The sequence below is a fragment of the Manis javanica genome, chromosome 13 (assembly GCF_040802235.1).
Source record: "Manis javanica isolate MJ-LG chromosome 13, MJ_LKY, whole genome shotgun sequence".
NCBI lineage: Eukaryota > Metazoa > Chordata > Mammalia > Pholidota > Manidae > Manis > Manis javanica.
The window spans coordinates 46,619,595-46,638,419 of NC_133168.1; the positions used below are offsets into that span (position 1 = coordinate 46,619,595).

An 18,825-nucleotide genomic window follows, 5' to 3' on the forward strand; every position below is an offset into this window, starting at 1 on the left:
CTTTGCTTTGCGATTCATTTCTATCAGTGTCAGTCCTAAATGCTAGTCTGTTGTCTTCAAAATGCATTTATGTTTGTAGATTATGCATGACATCAAATTCTGGGAAATACCTGATCTGTATATGATCTAATTTTTTTAACAATTTTTATTCTGAGAACTATTTTTCTACTGTATTTAGTTGTTACTCAGATTATAGAATAGGTTTTTCCATATTTAACTTCTTTCCTCCCTTCATCCTACTATGTATTAGGCTGTTCACTAGAAACTATTTGTCATGATCATTTAAATAGCCCAGGTTACCTGAGTGTCTGAGTAACTCTAGATTGGAAAGTATTCTGCATCCATAAGAAGCATTATTAATTGCGGAGAGTAGACTAAGAATTTTCAAATTATCCTGACTTACTAAGACTATTGGTATGACACATCAGAACGTGGCTGAGTTATCTCCTTAATTCTGTCATTTCTTTCCAGGTGCCTGAAATATGAAGAGTGGAGAACATGCTCAGGTAGGTACCCAGAGAATTCTTTAGGAATAAGGGGTTGAAGGTGGTGGGAAATGAATAAATAGAAAGACTTTTTAAAATATATGGAAATCAGTATTTTAGTCAGGAAGTTTAAGAAAATGCAGTGTAAAACAGCTTTTAACAAAACCTCTTATTGGGCAAAAGCCCAAAATAGCAGATTTGAGTCTTAAGACTCAACCTGTCCTGATTATGGGTAGGGGGGGAGGGAAGCTGAATATAGGGAAATTTGCATAGAAGATAATGATCATGATTGTCAATGTCACTCTAATCTTTTGCTCTTTTGGGAGAGTGCCCTCACATATAACACAACAAACATTTATATGGATGTTAGGATAGAAAACTTTGAAGCTGACTTGCAAAGGGGCCGTTTAGTTTCAATATTTTCTCTCTGGAAAAGATTTTAATAGATTTTCTTCCAAGATAGGCAAGCACTTGTAGAGGGAAAGTAAAGTGCTGGTATGCAGTTTCAGAAATCTGTTGACTACATGTTCCCATATGTGTTCCAGGAAATTCACACTTGGATTTCAGTACAACTCAGAGTTATGGTAGTGCTATCCAACACTTTTTTGGAAGGGAGTTTGCTCGATACCAACATAAGGCTTGCCAAAACTCAGCAGGCCAAATCCTCGTTCTGGAGCATGTGGGAACCAAGAGATCAGCAGTTAAATGATAAGGGCTGTATCATTTTCAGTTCTCTAAGGAAACAAATTCTACCTAATGGTTTAGAAAGTCATTTTGAATATAACCAATAATTTTTTTAATGAAATGTTTCTTTTGTGGCAATTTATAGGGCATGTAATATTTAATAATGAAACACACTATTACATTTCTGAATACTGGCTAAAATGTTTCAGTTTTTCAGACTTAATTACATCTGGCTGGACATGTGCAATTATGCTTACCTTTAGAAATGAAAACCTACTAGTATTCACTGTGATTATTAAAACTAAGAAATTCAAACATTTTGTACTAATCTGTGTCAAAACTGCAGGGTTTAAAGTGATGAGATTGGCATTGAACTCATTTGTTGAATACAGAGCTTCTCTTCTTTCTAAAAAATGTTTCTATTAACTGGGCAAAAAGTGTGTGCTAATATTACAATAAGTGTAATAAAATAAGAAATTGTAAACCACAGTCAATTGAAGAGCACCCATTTCTCTTCCTGAGAATAAAATACAAGGGCTAGAAGTGATCCTAGAGGTCATGGTCAAGTACTCAGGCTTTAACAAAGGTAAGGCCAAGCGATTCAAGATGAATTGTTATCTTTTCTATTCTTAAAGACCCTGATTACAGGCCCTTTCTTAACAGTCAGTTTCAATGCCTGTCCACATAATGAAACATTCTGCAATAATCCAAATTATGGCCTATCCTGCTAAGTTTTACAAGCATTTCTGCTGATGTTTTAAAACTCTTTCATCTTGTCATTGTATAGAACAATTGGTTAATATCCTCTTCACAACGGCCTTTCACACTAAGAAAGTTAGGTAAAGTGTCCTCTTCTTCATCTTAAGCTCTCCCAACTTCTTTAACTATGTGTAGTAAGAATTACTTTCTGTCTTTTTAATAGTTTTATCTTGGCCTCTGGAAATTTTTGCTTCTTTCAGAAAGGGGAAAACTAAAATTTGACAAAGCATTTTAATGAAAGTGTGAATAAATGACAAGTACGTTATTTTTCTTATCTTCATATTTATAAAGATTTTTTTCTTACCTTTATATTTATAAAAAAAAGATTTTGTAAATCTTTATATTTCCATATTAAGCTTGCTTTTTGTACTAACAGCATGTTTGACTTCTCAGCCATTGTGATTGTGTTATCTTTAGTTTTTCTGCCTTTCCGGTGCTCTACTAGACTTCATCCATCTTATGTCTGTTCATTTGGAGCAAGAAAGCTTTAGTAAAACTTTGTGACTTGTCAGTATACCAGTATATCTGTTGTGAAAATTAGATAGTTAATTTAAGCCCTGTGTTCTGCTATTAAGTAAAAATGTAGACTGGACATTTTTATGACTCCTACAACCCATATTATGTAATTAATTTTCTCAGATAACCATTATTATTCCAATTTTAATGTTTAAAAATATTAAGCAAGAGGCTAAGTTGCTTGCCTACAGTATTATGGCTTCTTATTCAGAATCACCTGGATACCTTTGGACCACTATGTTCCCACAAGGCCACAATGCTAATATTCGATTTATTTGTAGAGATTAATCTTTATACTCTAAGTGCTTCATTTTCTGTTCTTGAAAAAATGTACCAACAAATGCAGTGGAAATTTTGGGGAAATAAATACTATATTTTTCTGACATAACAATAATCTTTCAATATTACTGTGCTATCATTAAAAGGTATTTGAATGGCCTATAAATTATTGGGTATAATCAATTGAAATTATTCCAGTTAGGACCAATCTTATTGTTCAAAGTTTAGTGTTCTGGAGTTAATATAGATAAGAAGGCTTATAATGATAAATAGAAAGTAATTTCCTGATAATGAAATTTCTGGGATTAGAAGTGATTGATGTATTTTCTGTGTTTTTTTTTTCCCCACCAACTACATTTACTAAATAACCTAGGTGTAACCCTGCCTAGAATCAGGGAGGTGTACTAATCACTTTTGAAATACTTTTTCATCTATGGTTCTGTAACACTAAGCAAGGAAATGGTAATTTTAACAAGATGCTTTTCAAAGTTAAATTTTGTTTCCAGATTGTTACTGCTACATAAAGATAACAAGCAATCATGATTCTGTTGTTGAACTATAATTTATATGAAATCCCTATTACAGTGTCTTTTAGGGGCCTATCTTTAGTGAAGACTATAACACAAGCATTACTTACTAGCATTTCCCAGATATGTTATTTCTTCCCAAATTTTAGAGATTGATTGGCATTGTAAGGAAATTAATATTTCAAGTACTTTCATATGCTTGGATACAAATTGGGATTCAATTCCTGAAGTGTGAAGCCCAATAACAAAGATTGCAACTTTGGTAGATATTTTAAAAGATCAATGGTCTCATAAAAATTTTACTTTCCTTTAAAATGTTTAAAACCCCTCTCTTTTTTGCTAATATCTAAGCATACCGTCCTTTTTTCCATATGCCTCTATTGATTTTTATTCCTTTTAAGTATATTAGTTTATTCATAGGATAAAAGAGAAAAAGAACTTGAGGATATATAATTTAGTTTCTTTTAGACACGTGGTCTGCTTTGTTTTTGGTCCCCGATTAATTGATTAATTCACATAATTCTTATTAAGATGTAGGAAGTGATAATTTAAAGTTGGAGATTTATTGTTCTAATGTTACATGATGCAGAGGTCTATAATGGATATTGAACTTTTTTTGTTCATAGTCTTTGGCCTGTTAATTACTTAACCACATTACTTAACGTGCATATGAGTCACTGACATGTTTTCATTGATGAGACACACCGGAGGTAAATCTACAGCTATGACTTTTTACTTTAATGCCAAAGTTTTCTCTGGGACAAAATGGTTCATTTCCCTTAAGCAAAGTTCCATGAACAAATGTATTGAAAATTGCTTGCTGTGGAGAAATCAAGCTAAGTTTGTTAGAAAATTAAAAAATAATATACAGCCAGTTTATATTGAACTCTTAAAATAAATCTTTGCATACCATAAATTCTTGTGTAATACAGATATATCAGTATTATGCTGAAATTTTGAACCTGACCCAGTTGAAATTGGTTCCCCACCAACTCTGCAGAAGGCAACACCGTGTTCCCTGTTTCTTGAGCCAAATCAGACAATGAGCAGCCTCTTTGGCTCCTCGGTTGGTGGAAGACTTTGTAATGTTATCACTTCAGTTTGGGCAAAAATACAGTTTTAAATAATAGCGACTCCTAGATTTCTTCACCTAATTTTATCTACAAATGGAAACAAATGTATGTATCTGCTGAGTAACTGAGACATACTTTAATAAAATATTTTTCATTGTTTCCAAGAATCCAAAAAAAAAAAATTGGTAGTTACCATAATTTTAAGCTCATTGACTGTTTTTTCCAAATAATCCATTTTGGTTTTGTTCCAATCTCATTTTATTCCTGTGAGAATGCTATAGGCTGAAATACAGTTTTTCCAGTACTTCATTATGCTAATGTTTCTAGAACGTTCAGAATGATGTGAAGTCAGTTTACAATGGGAAGTTAGCATTAGAAAACACTGCAGTAAGTCTCTATGTAAACAGCTATATTGCTCTGGTATATGGACTCAGAAATATATTTCAAATTAAAATAAAAAAAATTACATAGTGAACATTTATTGATCCACTGACAACCTATGAGATAGACTTTTTTTTTTTTCATCCAGCACAATGACTTTCAAAATCCTCATAGTTAATTGAGGGTTTTGTATTGCTCTTCTCTTATCAATAACCCACTCTGGAGGAAAACATGTGATGTGAACATCCAGCAAAATATAAATGTAGTCTTGATTTTTTTCTTTCCAGACATTCTCTTTGAGCTTAGATTCAACATTTTATTTTATAAATTGCAAATAAATATATTTATTTAGAGGTTCTTTTCTTGTGGAAACCTAGATTAGACTGTGCTTAACAAAATAGGTAAAATTAATGAAGTTAATTCATTGGATATAAAAAAACTACATGAGAGTGTAGGTGGATGATATGTAACTGATTGAAAACTAAATAAAGTAAGGGCTCCAAATGACAAAGTTAAAGTGTAGGAAGAATCTTATCTGATCTCAACATGATACAGAAAGAAATCTATTTGCTGATAGAAAAAACTGATCACATATTAACATCTGGACTTCATGTGTATATTTGCTCAATAATTAGCAACAGTCCCTGTTTTGCTACATTCCTACATCTGGGAACAAAACATCATAGACACTAAAAATAAAGGCAAAGAGTAAAGTAAAAAATTGTCTGCTGTTAAATAGCATGATTGCTTTACATTGTAAATTAAAGGGATTTTGTCACCCTCTTTGGGTGCCAAAACACATTTTCTCTAATAGAAGACTAAGATACTACCTAGACATACCTTAATGCTATAATAAAACTAACATTTTATTAATTCAGAGGAAAATATTATAATTTTTAGTCATGATTTAGTGATTTAGGACTTAAAAGACTGATTGAAATATTATTAAAGGCATTTGTGTCCTGATACACTTATAGGTAAACAGAATAAATTAACATCAATTGACAGAATATTATCTCATGTATTTCTTCAGGGCAAAATAGACAAAAACTGTTTAAACTGCATTACAGGTGGCTTATGTAGGTACAAAAGGCACACATTGATTAGGATATTATGGCTAGCAAAATAATATATTTTTTGTTAGTCTTAAAAGGAGAAAAAAAGGAATATATCTACTTGTGCCTAAGAACAATCTGATACTGGCAAGTTTTGTGTGACTGCAATGCAATTTTTTAATTTTCTGTTAAATTGTAGATTCTATGGAAGATAGATTGTCTGGTTTCTCTAAAGTATTGTGGAATATGTACCACATGTTTTCTGAGGCTGCTTATCTTTTAATTGACCCATATGGTAAATACAATCTGGGCCTTTAGTTTATTCTAAGGATGGAAATATTCTCCAGAGATTTGAACTTTGCTTGCCAGACCCTTCTGGGCAAAATTGAAAGAGATTGGTCACTGTCAATGGGCATTGGCCCAATTATCTTGGAGCAAGAAGGAAGCCTGAAAACTGCCAGTCTTTCTCTGGCCTATCAAACTTGGTTCCTAACTGTGAGGGTGGCTCTGGGAGTTCTCAGGGGCCAAGACTATACTTTATAGTTTTGTAGTTTTCTTCTTTCCCTTGCTTTTATTATTATTTCTTTATTATGTTGGTTAAAAAGTTTCCACCCATCAACCAACTGCCACTGTTCTGAACCAACTGATCACTAATATTTGTACATGAATATTTGTACCAAATTGGTTATTTTGGCAATTTGAAAACAGCCTGCAGTTTAGCAAAACTGGGAAGCTTTTAAAATATTCCTGTTTTAGGCCAGTGAGCCCAAAATTTCTAACCTGTCTTTCCTCCTTCTTACACTCCAGGCCATTTCAAAATTGTATAACTAAGATCATGGTGTCCCCTTGCCTTCATTAAACCAATTGGATTTCATTACCTTCTGTATCATTTTCAAACCATTCATCCTTACTCTCAAGCAGTTCCTCTCAAGCAGTTCCTTCACCCCTTCCTTCATCTCTTTCCACACTACCCCATTCTTCAATTCATGGTGGTCCTCAACACATTTTATTTGTCCATTTGTTTCCTTTCCCATTTTGATTGCAAAGAAAACTATGAAATGTCTAAGTCAAATCACATCTGGTAGGCAAGGATAGATGAGCTGATGCACTTATTAACCCACTTTCTTGAGAAGACGAGAGTCCTTCACCCATTATTGAGATTATTTATAGTGAAATGATTTCATGTGTTTACGTGTGGCTGTCAGAAAAAAGGGAAAAGGGCTTTAATGAAGCAATTCTAGACAGAGGTGAGAACATAAATAAATATAGTTTGTATAATTTATTAAATTCCAAAAGTAGCCATAAACAATGAACAATGAGCTGAGAAGAGGAGGGACAGTGGACCTCCCCATTTTCAAGAATATGAATTTTGGAATTTGACCCTATTTTATAACAAAAGCATCATTTAGGGATTATTATTTTTGAAAACGTCATTTGGTAATACATATACTGTTTTATACTTTTTAAAAGTAGCATCTAACATATCTTAAATACTTTTCAAGAGAGAATTATTTTCTTAATGACCTTAAAAGATCATCTAAAACCAAAGTAAAAATTTAATTAAATACATGCTAATATGTTGTACATACAATATATTATAGAAGGCTACATAAGAAAAATGGATCTTATCAAGTCTAGCATTTATCTGCAAAGTCCTTTTTTTCATCAAAGTCAAATACAGTGGAATATTTTAACAGATGTATGCCTTTTGAAAAAGTCATCCTTCTGCTCTATTTAGCATTAGCTAGCTAGACACATTAAATAAAGGGGCAAGCTTAATAACATTTTAAGAGAAGATCTGAAAAGACTAGAGAAGCCTAGTAAGGATGAAGGTACTCAGAAAGGATGGTCCCTTTGGGGAAGATTAAAAGAGTCAGCAGGGCTGACTATTAAAAAAGGAAAACACAGAGTGAATTTAAGTGTTTCAGCAAACAATGGAAGACACTTCTTTTAGTTCACCTAGCAAGCGTTTGACTCCCTTCCAGCATAACTTTTTTATAATGGAGTCTACAGGGCTAAAGCTGTATTTCTCAGAATCCTTTGCAGCAAAGCTTCTACTTGGGACCTAGGTTCCACGAGCAGACACAGCCAATGGAGACCTGGAGGCAGAAGTGAGCAATAGTGGTTATGTGGAGATCAGATCAGTGGCAATTTTGATAGTGAAGGCACTTGCTTCTTTATGACAAACTTGGTTCTTTTAAGCTTCTGGGGTTTCTGAAAGCCGGTCCCTGATGTCTTAGTTGTCAAACAGCAAGATGATATTTGGCTGGCTGTTGTGTGCACACTAGAATAACCCTTGAGGTTTTGGGCATTTTTCTTTGATGCTCTATTCCTGTGTCTGCAGTATTCAAACCCAATTTTGATTCTCTCAAAGACTCTGTAAACTGCCTTACTTAATTTTTTCAATAATCCCCTTTTTCTAAAATTAACTATAAGTGGATTATGTTCTCTGTGAGTAAGGGCCCTATATAATACAACTACTAATAAGATTTTTATGTGGTAATAATAACCAGTGACTACTTTTCACATGTCAGATACTATCTCACTTAATATTACATCTACTCCCTCAGATTCCTTCTCAAAACCAAGTGGTCACTGACAAAAAGATAGTCAAATCCAGGCCTGTCATGATATGCCCATTTCTACAAATAAAGGAAATGGGTTCAAATGTAAGCCAAACAGAGCTCATTCTAGACATAAAAATATTTTACTACAAGACTAATTATGTCTATGGAATAGTTTCATTAGTGAGCTCAGTTTCATCCTTGAAGTGACAGGTTTTGGGCCAAGCAATTATTTATTTAGACTGGGTCTCATTTGATGTACTTTCTCACATTTCTATTCTTTATTTTTAATCATGGGACTTCTAAATTTCTATTTAATCAATGTCATATACCATTGCCACAGTGCTATAATACTAATTTCATGCTAGCATATTGGCAGACTAAATAATGTAGTTAGATAATTAAGATAAGGTTTTTATAGTCAGTTGTGTATTCTTTTCTAAGAAACAGAACAATATATTTAAAATCCCCCAATAATCCCTTAGCATATTTTTAAAAAAGTTCAAATTTCCTCCATTGCTTCATAATTAATCTTCAAGATTATTCATTCAAATCAGGATTTAAACAAAGTTTATACATTACCATTGTATGACATATATCTTAATTTTCTTTTGATTTATAAGCCCACTTCACTCCTTTCCTCCCTGGTAATTTATTTGTAGAAGCGACTGAGTTATTTGCCTGGAGAATTTCCCCCAGTCTGGGTTTTGCTCAGTGTATCCTTGTAGGATTATTTGACATGTTCTTCTTTCCCCTGTATTTTCTGTAAACTAGCAGGATTTAGAGACTTTCAAATTCAGGTTTTGTTTTGTCTTTTCCAGATAACAGAAATAATGTATAATAGTGGTATAATAATGGTAATGTGTACTTTTAACAGGGTACAAATATTGTCTGGTTCTTTTTTTATGATTTTAATTGCCATTGATAATTACTGTCTGTGCACATTATTTCATTAAGGGTTGGTGATATTCTAACTCTTAGAACTTTGTGTATTTTTAGCAATGGCTTTAAGGTAATTAGCAAGTTTATTCTATTTTCTATATTCCTTCTTCTCCCTATACATCTTAATAATTGTGCTGTGTATATGTCATCTGAACATATAGCCATTGTGTACTAAAATGTATAATAATGCTCCCCACCCATCCTTAGCCTTATGCCATTTTGGTTATCCACCATTCGTTCTCTAGAAAACTATTCAGGAAGGGTTCCATGGAGTCAGTAACTTCTGAATTCTTATATATTCATAAAAAGCTCAACATTTTTATTTGAAGGTCACTTTGCATATAAAAGCCTTGGCTCATGCTTTCTTTCCTTGAATATCTCAAATATGTTAAGATATTTCATTGTCTTCTGTCATAAAGTGTTCCTTTTAGAAAGCATGATGACAATCAGGTTTTCTTCCCCTTATAAGTAACTTTGTCTTTCTGTCTTGAGACTCGAGATTTTTTTTTTCCTTAAAAGTTTTACTGTAATAGTATGTGGTCTCTTTTGGTTAAATTTTTCTAGGTATGTGGTTTGCCCTTTCAATACGTACATAGCTTAAAGTTTTTGTTTATTTCAGGAAAGTTTTCTTGAATATACTTTTTGTTATTAAATCTATTCTATTGCTTTAGGTGTCTTGTTTGGGTACTTCTACTATATAGGTGGTGGACTTTGCCTTTTTCCATCTTTCATTTTCTTTTAAATTGTTTCATTTCTTTTCTTAAAAACTTAGATAGTTTTAAAATTTCATCTTTCTTGTCTATTTTCAATAAGGCATTATCCATGTATCCAAAGGCATTATTCATTATCCATGTCCATTTATTTGTTCCTGTATTCCTTCTAGCTTAATTGTCATTTCTGAAATGATTTTTACTTTTCATTATAAGTCTGTCCTGAGATCTGTCCTCTTCTCTTCCAATATTCTCTTTGCCCCCATCAGCTAATTTCTGAGTGTTTCTAACTCTTTTGGTATTCTTTCATAGTTTCTATTATTTTTTAAATTCTTTTAGCTTATTTTGAGATATTAGGGAATATTGTTTATCTATTTTGTAGGACAATTTTTGGCATGCCTCTGTTGTCTATGTGAAGATTATTCTGCTCATTATTCTTTTTCTTTATGAAAACTTCACATGGTATCTGTCCACAATGCCTTCCTCTTGATGATTTTAAGTGAGATGTGCTTTCCTGTGTGCAAAGAAAAGAAGCGTCAAGTAAGCTCTTTTAGCTTCTCAGCTCTGGCCTTCCATCCCATGCTTTTATTCTGGAGTTTCTCCTTCGCCTTAGTGTTTCCATCTGGCCCTCCTCCTAGCTGTTCTCCTTAGGCTGGACATTTATTTTGAAAGGGGCCTTAGGTTGGTCAATGGAGATTTCTTGGCATCAAGACTGCCCTGCATGATGTCTGCTCTGTGATTTCTTTGACTGACTCATAAATTACATCATTTGAAGGCCCTTCCCAGCTGTGTCTGCTGTTTTCAAATAGGCTGAGTTTTTGCACACATATAGGGACATCTCATCTTGGGGGAAATATCTTTTAGGAATTTTCTTTCTGGATCTCACCCTCATCAGAAGTGCTTTTGTCTTCCCTCCACTTTCTCCCATACTGTTGCTGATACCATGTATGCCTGATGTCAGGTCAAAGTGTGGGGGTTACAGGAGCACCCTTTCTCTGAATTTTGCTGTAGATGTTTGTCATGGAATTTTGTTTTGTTATTTTAGCTTCTCTGTGTTCTTATTGGAGGTTTGGAAAGATTAAAAAACTAAGTCAGTGTTGGTGGAAACCAATAATCAGTTATTCTTAATCTTATCCCGTGACTACCAGAAGATTTGACACTCTTTTTCCTTGAAGAGTTGAAAAAGTAGATTAATTAACAATCATTTTGTATATTTGGGGCACTGACCTGCTAAAAGTCCATGAATTCAACCATATGCTCTTTTAGATCATTTGCCATTATTATAACCTACATAACACAATTTAGTGACTTTAGAAAAGCTATAGCTAAATAAATTCTTAACTAGTAAAAACTTTATAAACATATTTATAACTTTATAATGTATGTGTTTATGAATATATACATGATTTTACTGTATGTAATTTGTGTTCATTCAGTGTACATAATAAAAAATATCAGAAATAAATTAGGCTTACAAATTCTTTAAAGATTTTTTTTAGTTAGAAGAAATGTGTAGATTTATTTTTGTGTATAAGAGACAAAAGCAATGCATTCCCCACTTTAATCATTTTTGGTTTTATCCTGAATGTTTTCTTCTCACCTTATAAAGAAAGGAAGGAATGTCTTGCTGAGCTCAATACCCATTTGGATCTGTGGTTTCTAAATGTCAAGCCCCAATCTAACACTCTGGAGTCTAACCTTGTTTGCTTTTGGCTAGAGTGGCTTCCTATTTCTAAAGGGGAGAAAAAGGATTCTGAAAGTTATTAAAAAGGTCACAAGGTTTTTCCAAAACCCAGTGGCTCACATGACAAAACACCTTGGTGGATTAGGTACAAATGAATCTGAAAATGTAAATTAAATTTACCTGTAAAATACAGTTGGCTTTATAAATTCAGAAAGGGAGAAGTAGACTGGGACCAAATGTCCCTGGGAAAAAGGCTGCAAGGATTTGGCCAAACCCAAGTATTTGGAAAACACTGCTGTTGGAGATGCATAATGAACCCCCAAATTTTTACAGTTTTGATGTTTTTCATTCTTATAATTTTGTTGTACTTATTCTCACAGCCAACTTTCAAATGACCCTCTATCCCCTCAACCAGTAAAAAAAGCCAGGGCAGCTGAAAAGTTTGCTTAAACTTCTTAATACTTTTAATCCTTACTTGTTATAATTTGATTGCTGAGACAGATTTTCTCCATAGGCCTCCTATTAAATCACTTTCAAGTTGAAACAAACCAGAAATCCTTTTAAATAACAGAACTAGTGTTCACTTTAAGCTGCTCAGAATTTATACAGAAACTGTAGACTGTCTCCTCTAAAATGCTGTAAATGTGCTCAGAGGCTACTGTGATGGGCTTCTTGCAAAACCTAACCAAAAATAAATAAATAAATGAACATGATGTTCTGGGCTTTAAAGTCCACGACAACATCACTCGGCCTTGTATCTGATTTTATTTATTTTCCATTTTTTTAGATATCAGTGCTGATAGATTTACCTCAAATTAACACGGGAGGTAGTTTTTCACTTTATGTACCCAAGAGTACAATTCTGTTTGGTTTGATATTATGAGGATATGGTCTAAAACAATCCTTACATTGCATACTTTACCATGGAAAAAACTGTTAATTGTGCTTAGATGTTTTTTAATGTTTTTCCCCCACTATTTTTGAGTCATTTCAGGACATCTAGGAGTGATATAGCTCTTGTGTCTTTAAGAAACTATTTTGAATCATTCACCTGGAAGGAGTGACCCAAGTTACTAAATTTATAACAGCTGAGGCCTCCCCAGAGAGGTGACAGAGTGGAAAGAGCAATAATGACAGTCATTCTCAACCTTCTGTGTAAACAGAAATCTCTAGTGAAAGCCCTTAAAAAGGCATATTCAAGAGGCTCAGCCCTAGAGATTCAGAGAGAGGGGGTGATGTCCAAGAATCTGCATTTTAAATGTGTGACACCGCAGGTTGTCTTCGGACCTTAGTTAGGGAAATAACTTCATTAGAATTTTAGCCAGGTAAAAAAAATCTAAGAACAATCTGGGAGCTCTGTCCAGGATAAAACTGATTTTTGAAAAAGATAATTAGCAGTTGTGCTCTAAACAGTGGTAGAGAAATAGTTGAGAAATAGGAACAAAAATTATGAAAATAACAGGTATCTTGATGGGTGAAGAAGACTGTTTAAACAGAGAATGGAAATATATTCTGTAAACTGTAAGGAGCTCCTTCTGAGTGAAAGCAAAAGAGGGGTTTATAGGTATTAGTATCTAAATAAATGGATGTGATGTTTTGAATGCCCATGCCAGCTTCTCTCAGCTTTTCCAGATAAGGTACCAAGCCCAGGCAGGACAACTTAAAATTGTGCCTCTATCCTCAGCAGTTTTCTCTGGACTACTTTATGCTTTTTTGTCCTGACCTGTTGCTGATTTCCTAGCTGGTCACTCCCTGACTCATTTTCCTGCTAGTAAGTCCTCAGAACTGGCTGTGACCTTTGGCTTCCCTTCTTTAATCACAGTTTTGATAGCTCTGGCTACCTGACTGTCACTGCCGTGGTCAGATCCCGCTTCCTCTACCTACTGCTGCTGAGCCAGGTCATGCCTTGAAGTGCTAGGACTCTGTAACTGGAGCCAAGGCAGGGCTGGCACCCTTGTGTTCACACCCGCCTGCCATCTCCACTCACTGTTCTGCTTCTTGGGTGGGTCCTTCTGGCACTGACTGAAGTAACACTTGGCTCTTGGGGATAGCTACCATTTGCTGCCTATTCCAGGGTCAACCCCCCATAACCTGGTCAGTCTCTATTAGCTTTATGTTTCTCAAAATTTTACGTTCACTGTAATTATCATGGATGTTAAAAATAAGAATTGTCAGACCCCAGTAGTTGTGGAGAGCAAAACAGCCCCGTGTTACCCACAGTTATCCTCAGACAGGCAGCATCAGCGATCACAGAGGAGCTTGTTCAGAGTATGAAGTCATGGGTTCTACCCTAGGTCTATTCAATCAGGCTTTTGGAGAGTAGAGCCTAGCAGTCTGTGTTTTAACAAGGAAGGCTTTCCCCTGACTTACTGATTTTGGGTGATGCTAGTGCTAGCTTTTGGTACTGAAGGTATGGTCTGATTCCAGAACTGCTGAAACAGAATCTGTAATTTAAAAATATACCCAGGTTTTAGAAGTACTGGTCCTACAACTGTGCATTTAACAAATTGCATCAGTGGTTTTTAGGCACAACAAAGCTAGAGAACATCTGCACTAACACATGCTCTGTCTCAAGGGAGAGGCAGTGCTGTGCTGTCTCAGCTTGGTGTTTCTCCAAGGGTTTGCTGTTTAAATACATTTTTCCTAGTGCCTCTATGGTTCATAACACCAACCTTGTGTTTCATCCATGTTTCAGAGCTGATTTGAGGCTTGACTACTTAATGCCTGTAAAACCTGTTGAGATCCTCTGGTAAATCCCAGGGTCAAAGAAGCATCCATGTATTTGAGGCTTTGCCGTTACTGGTACTATAATAGATTTTAACATGACGTTCATATAATTCCCTGCAAGTGATGACTCCATTCTCAAACCAGGTGCTAAGACAAAAAGAAATAAACCAAGTAACATAAGTAAAACACTAAGTCTATAACCATCCTCTCCCCAAAATGTAGAATAATAAGATGCAACAGAGTATCCATATATATTCTTTCATTATTCATTCAAATTGAATCAAACTGAATACTTAGTCAAACCTATCTTGCTGGTAACCAGAAGCTCTGCTGAGAGAGTTTGTGATGCCTTGTTTGTCATTACAGTAAGTTCCCAAACATGAAATCCAGTTTTTGAAGGAGTCAAACTGATGCAATGTTACCTTTAGAGAAAAATTGCAAATATTTACCTCAAAAATATGTGTAAAAGGAAAAACTGCTTTGATTTCTTTTTAAAGATATCACAACTCTTTGTTGAGTTTTTTAAAAAAGAGAAATGAGAACAAACATACTCCAATTTCACTGGAGGCCTTTTGAATGTGTAGACATATTTATCTCATTAGAGATGCTGCTAAAATTAAAACCTGTATCACACAATCTACCTTGTAATGTAATTACTTGTGCATGTGTCTGTTTTCCCACTAAATTGTTAGCCCCTAGAGAACATAGACTGGATCTTACTTATGTTTGAAATCCCTATAGTGCCTAGTGGTGCCCTGCAAAACCTCAATAAATATTTATAGAATGAAAAAATTGATGATTTCCTTGCTCCTTCCAAATAGTGGAACTTTGTTCATCCTGTCTCTCTTTAGTGTATTGCCAACTGAACTTCTGGCTAACCAGTAAGATTACTCAAAGCTCAAACTCTTAAAAAGCTACTTGACTGATATGGTAGGGACAAATTAATCCCTGAAGATCTATCCGTTTTTCTCTGCTCTGTCAGAAGGGACTGTGGATTAAGTAAAACTAGTAAATAACTTCACAAAGAAAATAACTAAAGTTGATCTTACCCCCAGTAAAAGCATACCTTTCTCAACTCTTGAAATTAATGACCTGAAAACCTCAGAATAATTTCCTATCCATCAAGCCTTCTTATAAATAAATAGCATTGCTCACTAATGTGGGGAAAAGGAAAGAAATACTGAAAAGAATTATGCTTGCTAAATTATGGGAAATGACAAGCTAGAAGAAAATAACCTAAGCCTAATAATAGGAAATTGCTATTTTCGTATGTGAGAAATGATTAAATATTAGCTATTTTCTATGATTCAACCTAATACCTTTTTGCAATTCCCATGCATGTTATATTTGAAATCCCCATAATGGCCAGTGGTGTCTTTCAAGTAAAAGACTGTAAACCATATGATAATTTCTGTCAACTCTAAAGGTTGAGTTCAGAAGGTTCATGAGTTTTATAGACCAAGGTTCCAAGGACATTGAAACTCTGTGGATTTTTTTTAAATTTGAGCTCTGCTTTTATTTATGTTTTAATACAAAGGTTCAAGAAAAATCAGAAGGAAATTGGAATATTTGACTATATTTTCTAAATTGTAGTTGCTAGATAAAATAGATTACTTTGGGTATTTGTTAAAACACAGTTTGTGTAGGCCTGATTTACTGAATCAGAATCTTAGGGTGAAGACCCTGAAGTCAGCATTTAAATATTTAAGATGAATCTTATGCCAGATCTGGGGAAATCCCACTTTGTATGGATAACTGAAATATAGAGACACCGAAGTGCTGTCATACAAGTAGTAAGTGGTAGAGTTGATTCTCTAATTCAGTAAGGTAGGATAAACTCCCTTTCCACTCTCCTCTCCTAATTATGTTTTCCCTTCTCTGTCTTCTTGCCGCGTAACTCTAGATGTGAGTGTAGTCGCAGAAATATGTGGCAGGATGGAGTACCTAAAATCCCAGCTTTCTGGTAGGAAGTGTTGAAAGGGGAGTCCAGGATAATGTGTATATACCCCAGAACAGAGTAAAAACTGACAGAGTAAAGGATGAAGTAGAAAAATCTACAATTATAGTTGGAGACTTCAATGTTCCTCTCTTAAAAATTAATAGAAATAGAAAAATCAACAAGGATATAGATAACTGAACAATACCACCAACCAGTGGCTCTAATTGATATTTCAGGGTGCTCCATCCAGCAACAACAGAAGGCACATTCTTTTCAAGTACACATGGGACATTCACAAAGACACACCACATTCTGTGTCATAAAACCATAACAAATTTTAAAAAATGAAAGCATACAAAGTATTTTTCTCAGACCACAGTGGAATTAAAGCAGAATTCAATAACAGATTATAGGTAAAAATAAAGAAAAGTTGACCACCATACCAGGGATCACCAAAAAGCTTTCTAAGGCCCAAGTACTGAAAGTTTCATTAACTCTGGGAGTCTTAAAATGGCCACTCTTGGTAACTTACACTTTCTAATTCTACAATAAAATCTGTTAATTAAAGCCAAGTTAAAGCTGAACAAAGTATTTAGCACATCTGTTCTCCTTTGCTTTCCAGATTTTTCCTCAAGTATGTAAGATAAGCCATGTTTGCCCTTCCCCTTGATGCCCTTTATTGCCTTGTTATGTATAGACCCCCAACCTTTCTTTTAGGATTGCATATATTATATAAATGGAGTGTACTCCTTTTAATATTCTGTCTTTCTTGCCTTCTCCCAGAGGATATAAAACCTTTTGTATGACTTGGAGCTCTTTGATACATTTCTCCTGTCCGTGAGAGTTGATATTTCTGGGCTCATATAAAACTCTGTCTTTATTTCAAGGTGACTTAAATGAATTTTTCATCAACGTAGCAAAGTCTCCAAACACTTGTATATTAAAACACTTCAAAATAATGGGTCTGCTGTTGGGAGATACAATCCTGGGAGATCTTCCTGCATGCCAGGTGAGACCTCCACCTAGGAGAGGGGTTCTTGACTCTGATCAAGAAAGAATTCATGAGCAGGTTGAGCAGGTTCAAGCCAAGAGTAGTTTAATAAAGCAAAGGCACACACTCAAGGAGGGAGTGCGGGCGTGCTCTGGAGGTGAGCAGCACAGTGTGGTTTGGTTTGGATGGTCTTACAGCTGGAGTTTAAGCAGGGGGTGCTTATTCATTGGGATAGGGAGGGGATTTCTGAGAAATAAGGTGATGCCCTCTTTTTGTTCTTAGACGGTCTGCCTTTGAACTGTCATGGTGTAGGGAGGTGTGATTTTTACTATTTTAATGAGTCTATAACATATTTAGAGGTGAAGTCAGAGTCAATTTCTCCTCCAGTTGCAACCAGTCAGTTTTGGCAAGTTGTATCTATACCTCCCTTCCCACTTCCCATGAGAAGAGTTTAAATGGAATGTTTAGAATATAAATGAGCACCTAGTCAAAAGCAGACACTGGTCAAAGTCCCCAAACCCTTCCCTGCTCATATCTACCTACTGTAATAGGTCACAGAGAAGATCTAATGGTATAGTAAAAATATTCTAAGTGGAATAAAAATGAAGATGCAACATGTGAAAAAATTGAAATGCAGCTAAGTATTTATTAGAGGGAAATTTATAGCATTAAATACTTTCATTAGAAATGAAGTAATGTGTCAAATCAATAGCTTCCAAGTGAGAAAAGTAAAATAAGAGCAAAATAAGCCCAAAACAAGCAGAAGCAAGAAAAAAGATAAAGATAAGAAAAGATCACTTCTCAGAAGTGGTAGAAACAAAATTCATGAACTCTTCCAGTCTACCAACCCCATGATTTCACACTTAATTACTAGGAGTTTACCCTAAGCATTGAAATAGTAATAAAGCATACATTATGCAACTTATTTAATTTTACATATCCACATCCTTTTTTGGTTTAGACAGGAGGCAATGAATGATGTAGTTCTGTTAGGGTAGGCAGTTATAGACACACACAAGCAGGAGGGGAGAGAGGAGGACAGCAGACCACCCAGTCTCCACTCAGAGACTGCCCTGTCTCCCTTAGACCAACCCCTTTTAACCCCTTCTGTAGTTTAGCAGAGACTGATACGCAAAAGGTATGGGTTGCAGAGACATTTTCAATTTTGGAGCATGTGCACTTAAGGAAAACTGTCCACTAGTAACCCTGAGGCTATTGTAACATCATTATAGTACCATTTACATTGGTTTAGACCCCCACCCTCCATGGCTTTTGTTTAGACGGTCACGGGAAGATGGTGGATGCAAGCATGCACAAATAGTTTGAAGGGGAGGAACCAAGGCAGATCCAAAGTGTGGTGTGATGACAAATTGGGAGGGAGGACACCAAATAAAACCCCATAAAAAACACAATGTAAAACATGGCAGGCTGCTACCCACCCTCAGGTTCAGCCTGCTCCTCTCTCTCTGGAGTGTACTGTACTTTCACTTTGCTAAATAAAAAACCCTT

At 34.9% G+C, this 18,825-nt stretch overlaps 1 long non-coding RNA gene across 2 annotated transcripts in view; it reads left to right on the forward strand.

Annotated features, from left to right (window-relative positions):
- LOC118967440 (uncharacterized) overlaps positions 1 to 18,825 on the forward strand; it is a 119,843-nt gene that overhangs the window by 49,948 nt on the left and 51,070 nt on the right. For both annotated transcript variants that reach the window (XR_005054463.2, XR_012124697.1), the window contains exon 3: positions 472 to 506. This is a non-coding gene — a long non-coding RNA (uncharacterized lncRNA). The remainder of the gene's footprint in view (positions 1 to 471; positions 507 to 18,825) is intronic.